Genomic DNA, 16,255 nt, shown 5'->3' with positions numbered 1-16,255 from the left:
TTTTTTTCAAAAAAAGCTTTTCTACACATTAATTAACTTTAACATCCATGGATTTCTGGAATTGGAATTGAATAATAAGTCTGAATAACTTATTGAATTACTCAGATTGTATTATTACCCCATTCACAGATTTTTGCTTTATATTCATCAAGACATGTCTGAATCAGTGTGAGAAATGATTTCCAGATCAGTGCCCTCATGAGAAAGACACTCAGCCCTGCAATGTGTGGACTTCTCATATTTTTACCATATTTACTCCTGTATTTTCCTCTTTCTGTATTTCTTTCCTCTTTCAGTGTTGAGGAGAAAATGCATATATTTTCCTTTCTTCACAGCATTTTCCTAGGTTTATGCTTAGGTTTAAGGTTCCCTTGTGCGTTACATCATTTGTCCTTCTTTACTTTCAAAATGAGATGCAGTTTAAAAAGTCCTTTGATTTTTAAACCCTTTGGTTTTGCTGTAAGTGGATTATTCCTGAGCCTTTGTTAGACACAGCTAACATGGCTTGGTCTCACTGGTGCCCAGTTCCCATCCTGAAGCTAGCCAGGAACCCAACAAGAGTCGCCTTATTAGAACAAAAGACACTCCTATCACCCAGGAAATTGCAAGGGATTTAGGAGCTCTGTATCAGGGACCAGAGTCAAAGATCAAATATTAGAACAAAAGATGCTCCTAGCACGTTTATCACATAGGAAATTACAAAGGCTTTAGGAGCTCTGGCCAGGAGCCAGGGACAAAGACCAAAATATGTATTAATATTTCTTATTACATCAAAATATCATACTACCTTAACAATTTTATCATATGTATGTACCATCTGAACCACTATTTAAATTTTAATTGATTTATCTTTAATATACATTATTTTAAAAAGAAAAATTGCTATTTAAAAAGGAAACATTTGATAGGAAACAAAAACCAGTATTGCTGACTATGACTAGAAAATAACCATAGGAATAAATATGAGACTATAAAAATTAAGCTATTCTTTAAATATACCACCTATATATTTCATCAAATATACCACTAATATATTTGAGAAATGCTCTTAGGGTTCACCAGCTTCTAGACCTAGTGTGAGAAGACTTCCAAGTGCTACTTGGGCACAGGTAGTTTGATGGAAATGTTTCCATTAACCCTTTGCTACAATGTATCTGCCTGAGAATGTGCCCCTGAGAGGGTCAGGGTCTCCTTTCCCTCCTCCTTTTTCAAAATCTCACTTCTCCTACTTCATAAAAGACAGAGAATTGTTCTATGGTTCTTCACCTGGGAGACACGGGTGTTACTGGGCTAGAAAACAAAATGGCAGTTTGAAATATTTGTGTCAGTTTTTTAAAAAAAAATTTATTTGACTGTATAGGGTCTTAGTTGCAGCATGAGGGATCCTCGTTGCAGCACACAGGATCTTTCGTTGAGGCACGTGGGCTTCTCTCTAGTTGTGGCGCATGGGCTCCAGAGCACGCAGGCTCAGTAATTGTGGCACGCGGGCTCTCTAGTTGTGTGCGTGGGCTTAGTTGCCCCACGGCATGTGGGATCTTAGTTCCCTGACCAGGGATAGAACCTGAGTCCCCTGCATTGGAAGGCAGACTCTTAACCACTGGACCCCCAGGGAAGTCCCTTGTGTCAGTTCTGAAAAAAATAAATGAGTCCAAGACCAGATTTAAAAATCATTTTGTCAGTCCAGTGGTTTCTCGTTTTTTACTTTCAACAAAATAGATGGATATAATTTACAACAACTTTCAATGATAAATTACTATATACATTTTGGCATAAAACTCAGGAGTTCACAGAGTTGAGTGATATTGCTCTAAAAAAAACCTCTTCATCATTTTAAACACATTTGTGTGAATAAGGTTTCTCAGTGTTTATATCTATAAAAACAAAATATAGGAATAGAATTGAACACTATCTTATTCTAGTAATAAGTAACATTCCTCCACAAAAACATGGATCGGGGGAATAAAAAGTAACCACATCCATTTCTTCAAGAGATGCACTTCCAATAGCATTTTACTCTTTGTCAAAATTTTATTAAAATTTGTAATATATTTGTTTTAGTCAATTATCAATTAATAAAATCCAACTGATATCCATATTTTCATTGCAGAGTAAAATAAAATGACCAATAAAAGATTTTCAAGCACTAGATTTTTTTAGGATCAAATTCTCTGTGAGAATGGAAATATGAATTCAAAGACAAAAAGAGTGATGTAAAGTTTCTGATTGTCAAAGAGTTTGCTCATATATTTTTAAAATGGATAATGGTGGATATCATTTTGCTATGATATTCAGATTCCATTGGCTACTTTAAATACTGTAAAGGGATAGTTTTATTTTAAAAACTCAGTATATACCATGTTGGAAAATACATCTTTTGTAGCTATTTAAACTTACAATATAAACTTTCATATGTCAATTTTAAAATGTGTGACCAGGACACTGTTTTACAAAATTCTTTCTGAGATTATGGAAGGAAAATAATTTGAAAACCAGGAAATCTTAAATATGTCAGAGATTTTTAAATCTACTAATTGTGAAATAAAGAATGTTGCCCACCATCCAGTTCTACAAGAATCGAGTCACTAGCCACTACAGTTGCTGACCTACAATTCACCCTGAAAGGAATTCAGGGTGAAGATCAGGATGAGGTACTCTGTGCTCTGGGGAAACAGGCAAAACAGGCCCTTAGTTAGAAATGTTTCAGGAGGAATTTTTTATGAACCTGGATTCTTGCATCTTCCACACTTAGAAAAGCACTAAAATCATTAACTGAGATGTCTGTTCCTAGTGACTAGCAGCGACCTTCTACCAAGATGTGTGCTTGAGCGCATGTACCCCTTTGCCCAAATCACATATATACTGACCTACCTCTTCAGAGCAGTTCCTCAGAGCTGAGAGGCTGTCTCCCAGGCTATAGTCCTTAGTAAGCCCCCAAATTAAACTGAAACTCATAGCTCTCACGTTGTGTATTTTTATTTCAGTCCACATATTCATGAATCCTTACTGAAAACATTACTCAAATACAAATTCCAACCGCCAGAGTAATACTCAAAATCAAGAACTCAAGACTGGAAAAGTCAGAGTAAGAAAAAAGAAGTGGAACATCGAAAACAATTCACCTTGCAAAATTGAGTATAGATAGCTGTGTTATAATTTGTTTTCAAATTTAAAAATTTTCAAAAGTGAGCTCCAGATGAATGCAAACGTTAAAGCCATTCTTGGCAGGCGGGACCAGGAGAAGCCTGATGGATGGCAGGTACGGGAGGTGGGCCAGAAGCCGGTTGGAGCCTGAGACGTTTTGTAGTTGTCTGAAGAGTCTTCAATCACTGTGTCAAGCGATACAGATGTTTCTCCTTCATACGATGAAGATCAGGGATCTAAACTTATTAGAAAACCTAGAGAGGCACCATTTGGCCCCCTTGGAATGGCACGTTTTGCAGCAATCATTGCGTATGGATTATATATTTAAATTGAAGAGCAGGGGAAATACGAAAATGTCTGTTCACCTGATCCACATGCACATGGCAGCCCAAGGCTTTGTTGTGGGAACAATGATTCTTGGTATGGGCTATTCCATGTATCAAGAATTCTGGGTAAAACCTAAACCTTAGAAGAGGAGATGCTGTCTTGGTCTTGTTAGTGGTGCTTGTTTTAGTTAGACATCTCATATTGAGGTTATATGTTTATGTTGAAAATAAATTGTTTGGGTCAGACAATAACATGGTAATTTGAATACTGGCTTCCTTTCTGGCAGGCTTGATTTGCCTGGTGACCAAGTTACTGGTGACTAGTTCACTAGCTAGGTCATTCAGGGGAGTCAAATTAGCACAAAAGAAACATGTCACTTTTAAATGCACTTGATAGTAATACCATGTCCACCTGCTTAAACTCTTCTGATGAAATTAGTTCTAAAGAGGATAACATGCCAATCCTGAAATGCTCCCAGTTGCTGCAGAATATCATATACTTTTGATGTAATGTAGGAATCCTATTTACCCCAGTTAATTTAACTCTTTCTGACTGCCTTGTGGAATGAGTACTGTTTTAAGGGCTGGTTAGCTCTTGAGGAACACTTTCAGAACAGCACATGGAATACAACATTATAAACCTCCTGGCAAGTATGTGTGTGTGTTTTAAACCAAACCTAAAAAGCTGATAACAGAGCTGCTTAGACGTAAATTTATTTCAGAATCATAGTTGTAAACGTGAGAATAACTCAATTGTAGATCCCCTTTTAGCTCTTTTGAAATTGCAGAATTATATTTTGCTGCTGTTATACTAGAATAATTTGTCAATGCCATTTTGAAGTAGAAATGTGTATTTTAAGTGCTAATGCAAAGGGAAATGAAAAACAATTTTTATTTATTTTTTAAAATTTATTCTACTTATTCATTTTCGGCTGCGTTGGGTCTTTGTTGCAGTGCGTGGTCTTCTCATCGCGGTGGCTTCTCTTGTTGCGTGCAGAGCACAGGCTCTAGGTGCGCAGCCTTCAGTAGCTGTGGCACATGGGCTCAGTAGTTGTGGTGCATGGGCTCTAGAGCACAGGCTCAGTAGTTGTTGCGCACAGGCTTAGTTGCTCCGGCATGTGGGATCTTCCCGGACCAGGGATCGAACCTGTGTCCCCTTCACTGGCAGGCGGATTCTCAACCACTGCGTCACCAGGGAAGCCCCAAAAAACACTTTTTAAATGTCTGCAGTATGTTTATTATCTCTACAAGAATCATAAATGTTAAACTAAGTGAATTACCTATAATGGAAGTGGTTTATGAGCAAGCTGGATTGGTCAGACTTTATACAAACTTTGGTATGCTACAGAATTCTTTATTGTACTTGTGAAATTTGCTTGTCTAACCTGAATTTACATTCCATGGTGATAACATGGTAATGTAGTGATATTAAAGAAAGTGAACACACACACACACACACACACACACACAGCAATTCTTGAAAAGGATTTAGATGGTGAAAAGAAAATACCGTGGGCATACAACCCCAGGTTAAATTAACAACAACTGGAGTAAGGCAAAGTAAATGACTGACAGCTCTTGAATGCATTCATTTGCTGACAGAATACTTGAGTGTTGAGTGCCAGCAGTGTGCCAAACACTCTCGGAGGTGCCCAGACTATATCACTAAACAAAATAGTCAAAGATCCCTACCCTTGCAGAATTTAGAATTTTCTTCTTGTAGATGTAATGTATGGCTTGGGGAAAGGGAAGTAAAGAAAATTTATTTTGTTTTTGACTATCCTAATTCGAGATACTGAGTTTTAAGTTGGTATTTAATAAATGAACTTGACTTTCAGCTGAAGAAATACATAATCTAAAAAGGAACACCATATGAAAAGAGTGATTTCAGTGAGCTCAGAAAAGTGCTAAATTCCTTAACTTGAGATATCTAGTTTTCTTTAATGAACAATAATCTTTTGATGTTCAGACTACTTTTCCTTTGTTGCAAAATTCCTGTATATCCTAGCTCCCCCTGTGCCTCCTTGGAGCAGTTCTCTCAGAGTTACTTGAGATGCTGCCTCCCGGGCTTGAAGTCCTAAAAATTTCTGCTGAATAAAACATAATTCTCAACTTAAAAAGAAAAACCATTAAGCAAACAAACAAAAAGAAACACCAAGTAATGCAGGGAAAAAGAAATGCTTAAAAAAAAAACCCCAAAACTCAACTATATGAGTATATAAATATTACTCTGTGAAATGCAGGGTATCTGAATGCTTGGAGAATATTCCTCCGTACCCACCAGATACTCTCTTTTTTCCGCTCTAGTTTTAGTGATATGTAATTGACACACAGCACTGTGTAAGTTTAAGGTGTACAGCATCATGATTGGACCTACACACATCATGAAATGATGACCACAATAAGTTTAGTGAGCATCCATCATCTCATATAGATACAAGATTAGAGACATAGAAAAAAATTTTTGTCCTTGTAATGAGAATTCTTAGCATTTACTCTTTTAACAATTTTGATGTATAACATAGTGTTAATTACATTTATCATGTTGTACATTACAGCCCTAGTACTTATTTATCCTATAACTGGAAGTTTGTACCTTTTGACAGCCTTCATTGAATTCCCCATCCCCCTACCTCTGCCTCTGGTGGGGTGTGTGTTTGTTTTTGAATACCTACAACACTATGTTAGTTCCTGTTACACAACACAGTGATTCAATACATAAACAAAAAATGTTGCCTGCCATTCCAGTTCTACAAAGATCAAGTGATTAACTGCTGCCATTACAGACCTACAGTACAACCTGAAAGGAATTCAGGGTGAAGCTTTCTGTGTTGTGGCTATATGAGCCCCTAGATGGTTAAGATGCATATCTAAGGAAGAATTTCAATGACCCAAGATTGTTGCATCTTCCCATCCATAGAGAAGCACTAAAATTATTAACTTGTGATATGTTTTTTGTGATTGCCTGCAATCTTTTAGCAAGATGTATGCTCGATTACATGTATTTCTCAGCAAAACATTCATCTATATCCTGGCCCCTCCCCTACCTCTTTGGAGCAGTTCTTTGGAGCTATCTGAGAGACTGTCTCCTGGGCTCTAGTCCTCAGTAAGACACGGAATAAAACTCAACTCAAAGCCCTTACGGTGTGCATTTATTTATCCAGTCAACAAATACTTCTACACATTTCAAAACGATCACCATAAGTCTAGTTACCATCCACCAGCTGCTCTCTTAATCCAGTCATTTAGGGTTTTTATGAAGGTTCTACCACGCGGGCATTTTTTATTAAATCATTAGCCATTGGTGATTAACTCAATCCTCAGCCCCTCTCCCCTCCCTGGAGGTCAGGGAGTAGGGCTAAAAATTCCAACATTTCAACCTCTGTGGTTGGTTCCTCTGGCAACCAGCCCCCATCCTCCAAGAGTCACCTCATTAGCATAAACTCAGGTATGGGCTTATTATGAATAACGAAAGATGCTCCACTCAGCCCTGCCACTCAGGAATTTAGAAGGGTTTTAGAAGCTTTGTGCCAGGAACCGGAATGAAGACCAAATATGTATTTCTTATGATATCATAAGATCACAGTGTGTGTGTGTGTGTGTGTGTGTGTGTGTGTAGAGGGGAAGATAAGGAGGAGAAAGAGAGAGAGAGAGAGAGACAAAGGGGGAAGAGGGAGGAAATTGTTCCCTTTCTCTTACTCCATCTGAGGAGGTGGCATGGGGCCCAGGGGAAAGGCAAGGTCCCCTGCAGGCCAGAAACCTTCTCTACTTGAGGGCTCTGGCCGATGGGATCAGGAGGTCAAGAGGACCTAAGAGTTAGCTGTCCTGAAGGGGGTGGATGTATACCACCCAGGTGGGGCTAGGAGGAAGGAGATTCCTGTCCTAGAAGGCATCCCTCCCTCTCCAACAGCCTTCCTTCCTCTCGTAACAAAGAAGCAACCCAGTGAGGTACTGGAAAGCAAGCTCATAATGAACAGAGGGGTTCTGGTGTTCTGGAAGCCCTGCTGGGCTCAAACAGAGCTGCGAGTGGTTGCATCTTGTTTTTGTGAAGCCTCACCTGTGATCAGAGCTGTCCTGGGCAGCCCCAAACTAGGAAAAGCAGCAGGGGGTTTGTTTTTCTCTTTTGCAAAGGGAGGAAGCCATCAAGTCATGTATATGCACCAGTTATGAGCTTATGCTGAGGAAACAGAGGAAATACTCCAGTTTATATTGACACGACTTTATGAGGAAGGCAGACACTGCATTCCCACTCACCGACACAGACTTGCATGTGGGAAACTCTAACTCTTGGAAATGAGCGCTCTGCCTGTCATGCCTGACTGTGAGGCTTGAAGTCTTCATAATCAGAATATAACGGCATCTTCCTGGACCATACTAACTGAGTTGCTTTACTGTACATACAAATTCATGAGGAATTAGATGAAATAGAGTGTAGGCGCTGCTAGAGCGTGCTTCTACTTAAGGAAACAAAACTCTTCTGGGTTTCAAATAAGTAGACTTACAACATCCAAGGTTAATTGTTATTAATGGTTCCATAGCAATTGTCTTCTTTCCTTGGAATGAAAGTGTGGAAGATGAGAAAGCACATTTTAAGCCAATGGCTTAAATGGTGGATGTTTTCTAGTCAAATCACATTTTTCCTTTTCTGGCTTGATGCCATTGTTGGTGATGTATGAACTCCATCTGTATTTATCAAAGGTTTAGTACACCCTCCTCCCACCCGAGCTCACCAATCACATTCCTGCTGAACAACAATGGTGGCTGCTTCTCAGAACCAGGTGGTTTTCGAAAAGTGATGCCAGGAGCATTTGTCTGGCACGTGGCATAGAGTCAAGTGAGAGCTATTTCCTCACCCATCTTCTTCTATTGTTGTTTGTTGTCTTTCTTTTCTGTACATCCTTTTTCCCTTTGACCATGTCTCTGTTTCACATAGCATCCCTTCGGCTATACTGTTAGGAGACCTCCAGAGCTCTGGTGTCTTCTTGATGTTGAGTTTGTTGTTGTTTGCTTGTTTTTTGTTTGTTTCCAGGTCTAGACATTCAACATTATGTGACTCTCTTGCCTATCGGTTGAGGATGATGGGTTCATTGCCCAAGAAACTGACACGCACAAACTCAAATCACAAGAAACCAGCTTGATTTTTTATTATTTCTACTCCTTGAGTTTTCATCTTTGGGATTTAAGGCACCGTGGTCCTACAGGAGTCAGAGCTTATCCTAAATCCCTCACTTTCTTTATTAAAAACGTACGGAATTTAAAGATAAAAGTTGAACTTGTATGTCATTATGGAGAAAAGATTGAACAAAAACAGCTTTTCCATGTCCATTTGATGCTGGTCATTGGCCATTTACTTAAAAAGAAAAAAAAAATTAAAAAACCCCAAACAAATGCAATATTCTTGTACACAGACACATAAAAAAATGGGAAAAGAGAAAATACAAGATTAGAGAAAATGACACTCTAGTTGCTAGGAAGTGATGGGACCAAATTATAGCTTTCTGAGAATGTATCCTTGTTTGTAGAACCGAGTTCTGGGGTCAAGTAGCAGGTATTCTTTTTAGTAGACACCTCATTTTTGCTGCCCAACACATCAATTGTATCTTCTTCCTCCATTTTCAATTGTTTTGGTATCTGTTTCACTGATTGGCTGCTCATCAAATGGGGGTCTGATCTGCCTAATTGACAAAATCTATCATTCACAACAGGCTCCAGCATTTGAAGGCTTGACTGGGGCTAGGATTCACTTCCAAAGTGACTCACACATAAGCCTGCCAAGTCAGTGCTGGTTGTTGGTGGGAGACCTCAGTTCCTCAACCACAGGGCTGCTTGAGAGTCTTATGACTGGCAGCTGGCTTCCCCCTGAGCAAGTGATCCAGGCCTCAGGTTTTGATGCAGAGAAAGGAATTCCTGCTAGAGTAATTCTTCTAGCCTATTTCATTACCTCTCACCTATTCTTGCCCATGGGAGGAGGTGGGACTTCTGATTGGTGAATTTGGTGGATGGAACTAAGCATGGTCCATCAGCTTCTCTGGGGTTATTTTATTTTGGAGCAAGCATGTCTCCACGACGCAGACATTCTAATCTGTTTTTGGCCAGACCAGAGTCAAGGGCCAGCACTTTGGGGTGTCCCTGACTTGTCCAGCTATGCCAGGGTCTGGGTAAGTAAGTTCATCTCATTGGGGTGAATTGATGGTAAACCCACACGGTTGTAGATCTAAATTCATGATCTTGCACCAGCATTGCCAGTGATATTTTGAGTTCTCTTTGTATGACTCGTATCAACTAGTTCTGAATACTGGAGGGGAAGATGGAGCCTCTTCAAAACCTCAAAATTTGTGGGAAGAGAATACAATTAGAGTAACTCAGCCAGGAATCTGAAGAACTAAATTGCTTCCCTGTTGGCTTAATTTTAGCATCTTCAAGACTGAGGGTGTTGGGACTTCCCTGGTGCTCCAGTGGTTAGGACTCTGTGCTCCCAATGCAGGGGGCCCAGGTTTGATCCCTGGTCGGGGAACTAGATCCCACATGCATGCCACAACTAAGAAGTCCGCATGCCACAACTAAGAGCTCCCATGTCACAACTAAAGATCCCAAATGCTGCAACTAAGACCCAGCACAGCCAAAATGAATAAATAAATAAATATTAAAAAAAAAAAAAAAAGACTGAGAGTGTTACTGTGTTCAGTTTTTTTTCCTTAGAGCCTAAGAAGGTTCTCGCAAGACTTCTTCTAGACGGGTGTCTGGGCACAGGGAGTGGGAAAGAGAGAGTCATTTTTGTACATCATTCTTGCCCTCAAATTCTCTCCCCTGGTTGGGTCAAATGTCTAGTGGTTGTAACAGTGTGAGAACTTTTCCTGGAAGACTTGACTCCAATTTTCATTTCCTTTTCTAATGATAATAATAATAATAATAGCAATAATGGCACTGACTATTTTGAGCACCAGCCACGAGCCAACCAGTATACTGTAAGCTTTACGTATATTGTGTCTAGTCTTTACATCAATCCTGAGGCAGATATTTTCATTTTACAGAAAGATTCAGCAATATGCTCCAAGTTGCACAGAGTGGAGGCTGGAACCCCATTCTGTCTGACTCCCAAGCCCAGGCTCCTTCAGTTTTCCCACATTTCTCTGAGCCCCTGCTCCATCTCAGCTTTTCAAGGTCAAGAGGGCAGTTAAGAAAGAGGATGTTCTTATTTTTCAAGGCTGGCTGACTTCTCCCCAGGGGGGTTTTCCAAATAACCTAGAAACTCAGGAGACAGTAAGGCTGAGCATTCTACTCAGAGGTTATTTTACCTTTCAAACACCCCCTTCCTACCCTGCACTCCCAACACGCCCTCCCTCCTCCAGCTTCCCAGCCATGAAACTGTTATTGCACCTATCTCAGAGCTGTGCGCAGAGGCCATCTGTTCAACCAGGGGGTGCCGTTATCTTTATGGTCCTTTAACATGGCCCTTTCCTGAAATTGCATCTGATAATGGAAAATGGGTTTCTGTGTCTCTGAGGGACCATATCTACATTGCTATTTTGTCCTCTCATGGCAAAGGAATTTGAAACAGCTCTAATATTGAGAGAGAAAAGCAGCAATTCCCTTAATAGGTGTGGTAGGCAGAGTAATGCTTCCCCAAAGATGTCCACATCCTTTTCCCTGGAACCTGCAAATATGTTACTTTACATGGCAAAGAGAACTTGCAGATATGTTTAAATTAAGAATCTTGCAATGTGGGAGATTATTGTGCATTATTTCGTGGGTCTAATGTAATCACAAGTGTCCTTTTAAGGAAAAGAAGGCAGAAGAGTCAGAGAAGGAGATACGACAACATAAGAAGCTGGAGTGATGGGATTGCTAGCTGGAGGCCATGAGCCAAAGAATGCAAGCAGCCTCTAGAAGCTCGAAAAAGCAAGGAAACTGGTATTTCCCTAGAGTCCCCAGAAGAAACAAAACCCTGCCAACACCTTGATTTTAGCTCCATAAGACCCATTTCAGACTTCTGACCTCCAGAACTGTAAGATAATGTTACCGAGCTGAACTTGCATCTGCTCACCCACCACACGGCAAAGACAATTTACTGACAGCAGTTTGTGGTGAAGGAAAGTAGAGCAGTTATTGCAGGCATCAAGCAAGAACAGGCAGCTCATGCTCAAAAAACCCAAGCTTCCTGGTGGCTTTCAGGGAAGGGTTTTTAAAGGCAACATTTGGGATGAAGGTTGCAGCTTGTGGACTTTGTTCTGATTGGTTGGTGGTGTGGTCACAGGGTGATGTTTTGGGAACCTTAATCATCCACCTTCTGGTTCCAACCAGTCTCGGGTCTAGTGCTTGTGGTCAGCGTACAGCCACTATCCTCCATCTGGGTGAGGACCTTAGTCTCCGCAGAATAACTCAAAGATATGCATCAGGTTGTTATGTACATCCCTTGAGGAGGAACTAGGACTCTTGTTTTATTGCTGAACTCTTATTTCTTTACTGCTTTTCCTTTGTTTCTGCATTCTCTCACTTCTCTAATTATTAACTGCTTGGGACTTCCCTGGTGGCGCAGTGGTTAAGAATCCGCCTGCCAATGCAGGAGACACGGGTTCGAGCCCTGGTCTGGGAAGATCCCACATGCCGCGGAGCAACTAAACCCGTGCACTACAACTACTGAGTCTGTGTGCCACAACTACTGAAGCCCGTGCACCTAGAGCCCGTGCTCCACAACAAGAGAAGCCACTGCAATGAGAAGCCCGCGCACCACAATGAAGAGTAGCCCCCGCTGGCCGCAACTAGAGAAAGCTCGCACGCAGCAATGAAGACCCAATGCAGCCAAAAATAAATAAATAAATAAATAAATAATTTTAAAAAAATTATTAACTGCTTGAGTCTGTTCTTTGGAGCTCAGAAAAGGTATAGGAGACTAAAGCCCTTTTTTTCTACAAACAAGAAACAGGGGACACGGAGGAGCTTTTGTACCCAGGAAGGCCCCAAAGGGTCCTGCTCAGTTTCAATCACCCATTTTCTTTTTTACTCCTCCATCCTGAGGGGAACAGGGGGCGGAACAAGAAAGAGAATAAAGTTTTGGGTAGAGAGGTAAATCATAAACTCAGGCAGGGAAACTCAGTTTTCCGGGGACTCGGTTTCAATAATAAATTTATGTTGCTTTAAGGCACTAAGTTTGTGGTAATTTGTTACAGTAGCAACAGGAAGCTAAGACAATACAATACACTCCACCTTTCTCTGCTTAATCATTTATGCAGTTGGCCACTAAACATCCTGGTCAGAAACTCCATGTCAACTAATGACCCTGCCATTTAAATTTTTCTCACAAAACAAGAGACACCATGGAATAGTATGTCTGGTGTACCCTTTCATTATTGCCTTTTTTCATAACAAGCCTTTTGGAAAGATGAGTTTACACAATCCCTTTTCATGGTGATAAGACAAGAAATCTTTATAGATCAAGACCATATTGGTGGAGACTACCACCAGAGGCCCCTGCATATCCTCTTACTTACTCTGAGGTATAATAGATACAAATTAGCAACAATGTAGCTAACAGATGTCACATGCCCATTTATTGCTTGTGCTCCTGGAAAATAAGGCATGCCTTATCACCACTGGAAAATGCCACTGGGTTTCCGCATTTAGGTTTTAACAGAGCTCTTTAGGTGCTATAGGAACTGACATGAAAGAGCCAATGACTCCTAATCAGGCTCCGAAGGAAATTGTGCAGCTAATGCAAGTTCCGTGAAAGCTGACCCAGTCTGTCAGTGTGGAAGGTTAATGGCCCTGAGTTGGGTCACCATTAGAGACCAGGACAAGGAGGGTCTTAACTCTGTTTTCAGCTGAGCACTTTTGAAACTGCCTTGCTGATTCAAGGCATCCACTGTTTCAGTGCCAGTCAGCAGGATAATGATTTAATTAACCTTCCTGGCGAAGCTGCTGGGAACCCAAAGCAGTCATTCCCCGGCGAAAACTTTCACCATAAAACAAATTCAATTGATTTCTGCCTGCTCTTCCCATTCTCTGTGGAGATCTGAAAGAGCAAACCAGTTCTAGCTGGTTAAACCAATGATCCCTCCAGGAGGGCTTCAATTGGCCAATACTTCTGGGATCCAGAAGGTGCTCGGTCCCAATAAATTCTGTGTGGCTATGGTGCCAGGTGTCAAGTCACTTCTGGATTCTTGTACCCTCTGTGCTCTGGGCTGTCTCCTCTATTCACACTAGGGGGAAGGCTCCCATTCCTTGATTAAAGGCTGCATCTTTCCTTAATTGGTGTTTCCGCAATGACCACAGCGTGAGGAGGACCATACAGCCTTAATAATTTGTACATGGGAGGATAGCCATATAAGACCAAGCCTGGTATACTCCTATGGAACTTTTTATCCCTGCCACATTACACTAACAGCTCATAAGTGTGGTCAACTCAGATCCCAAGATCTTCTTCAGATAAGCTGAATACTGAGAGAATAGAAATGGGACAGATAAACATACATGAAAGAGGGAAGTAGCTCTGAAAGCTTGAGAACTAGAGGAGAGAAAAATACATAAAAAGAGACCTAGGAAACGGCATGACGTTGCTGAGTGCTTAGCCACAGAAATGAATGGTGCCAAAGGGGAGAGGTTCTAATAAGAAAGTGGATAATTCAATTTAAAAATTCTACTTAGGGAGACCTTAATTTACATTCTGCTTCCATCACTAAACGTAGTTTAAAAAACCAAATCTAGTTTATTATTTTGTTTAATATTTCAATTGATAAATTCTGAGGTTGGCAAAGATGGAACATAAGATGATTTTGATTGGTTGCCTCCCTGAAGGCTCAATGAACTGCCTTTGCAACCAGGACTTGAGTATAGGGAGCTTCAAAGGGTTGAAAGGTAGCAAGAATGTACTCAATAGGAAAAGGGAGTGAATGAAGGAAGATGTGAAGCACCAGCTCTGAAAGGTGACCACCCTGTACTACCTATTCCTTTCTTTCCTTGCTCCCCTAGGAGGTTTCCTAGGCTGGGTCAGAGATGACATAAAGTGGATATATTTGCAGGTTGGCAATTTAACTTGATCCAATAACACTCCAGAGATTGTAGTTCATGCCTTTATTTTAACAGAGGCCCTGAGTGAGTGTAACTTCCTCAAACCATAAAGAAATACATATATAAGGGCCAACTGTTATCTACAAATTGAAGTAAGTTACAGTTAAGTGGAACACAAAGTCCATAGATTGTACCCAATGAAAAAATATTACTGCTAATGTCCAACTAATCATCAGCAAATTAGTCTGGATCTGATAAAGATTAAACACAAATACAATTTATTACTTTTGAGGTTTGACAATGCTCCTGAATTATGAATCCTCAGGGAAGACAGAATGATCTGTTACCTAACATAAGACTTAGGAGCAATAGTTTCCTATGATTTGTCAGCCAGCTGAAGAACTGATTTTTGAAGACTGACACTAGCAAACTGATAAAAGATACATAAATATTTTAGGAGAATTGAAAAACACATATGAGAATAGAAGAAAATTATGGAAAAAGAAACAAACACTACGAAACACTGATATCTTTCAAAGGCTGTTGATTGGGCTTTATTTGCAACCTTCTTTTTGAATGACTTAAGAAAGTAAAAAATTAAAAAGATCATAAGAAGAATTTACCAACATTTTCAAAAGCTCTAGTAGCTAAACTTTTAATTAGATATAGCAATGATCACTGTAAAAACTTGCATTATTTTTATACAAATAATATATAGTTATTAGATATTTTAAAAATTACTTATAATCTCACCATCCAGAGAAAATCTGTTAACATTTTGGTGTCTGTCTTTTCAGACTGTTTCCTATATAGTAATGGCTTTGGGGCAGAGAAAAGAAATGAAGTAGCAGAGATGAAGTAAAGTATTGAGATGTTTTGAGGATCTGTTGAGGAATTTTTAAAGGTGTATAAATATTGACAAGCTAAATTATTTTCAAATAATTGACAAATGTGCAAATTTGCACAAGAAATAGTAAAACCTAGAAGACAATGAGAACGTCCCAGAGAATGAGTGGAAGTAGATAGTCCAAGTGTGCATGTGATTAGTGCTTTTCAAGACGTGATTGGTGATCCATTTGTAATTTACAAAATTAATAGAGTAGTCTTGACCAGTATTAAAATGAAAAAGGAGCAGGAGGAAGAAAAATCGAATAAAATTGGAAGTATCCCTATGCAGTTTTGAAGCTTTTGCTTCAAAGTGTGTCTCTGTGCGTGTGGCATGCGCATGCGCTGAGTTTCTACAAATAATGCACTTTCTACCCTGAGTTGAGGTAAAACAATGTATGAATGCCACAGCAGTAGACTGAAATCTTACCAACTGAGTCCTCAGAGAGTAGAACAAAGAGTGAGTGGAGAAAGGATTCCATCTCCAGGTGATAATACTGTCCAGCCCAAAAGGATATAAGAAAGGAGAAAATCACTGCACCCAATGAGAACCTCATGCTCTGATGCCAAGCTTATCCTGCCCGGCTAATGGAGACAGATTGACCTGTTGACCTGCTGGATACACCATTAACACTTTAGAGGTTCATCACTGTCCCCATCATAAAAGAACTGCACTCCTTCAGACTGCTTCTGACGCTTCAGTCCCTGCTCCAGTAGCTGTTGGAAGATTACGTTTCTTCTGCCTGGTGTGCCTATGCCTTGCAGCCCCGACTAAAAACCCCCTCAGGCTTAAGGGATTGGATGGGCCACCGCCCTGGGCCAAGCTTGGAGCCGGTGGTTCTCAATTAAGTTAAATCACAGCAAGAACTACAATGCTGTGGAGGGAGAAGACTGCCAGG

General features: G+C 40.3%; 1 pseudogene across 1 annotated transcript; it reads left to right on the top strand.

Annotated features, from left to right (window-relative positions):
• The first annotated feature begins 3,193 nt into the window (after positions 1-3,193).
• Positions 3,194-14,198, top strand: LOC309657716 (HIG1 domain family member 1A, mitochondrial pseudogene; annotated as a pseudogene). Its single transcript has 2 exons — positions 3,194-3,256; positions 3,305-14,198. The product of its transcript is annotated as an HIG1 domain family member 1A, mitochondrial pseudogene (transcript).
• Positions 14,199-16,255: the final 2,057 nt, after the last annotated feature.

The sequence above is a fragment of the Balaenoptera physalus genome (assembly GCF_965194825.1).
Source record: "Balaenoptera physalus genome assembly, chromosome: 3".
NCBI classification, from domain to species: Eukaryota; Metazoa; Chordata; class Mammalia; order Artiodactyla; family Balaenopteridae; genus Balaenoptera; species Balaenoptera physalus.
This window is presented reverse-complemented; position numbering and strand designations above follow the sequence as displayed.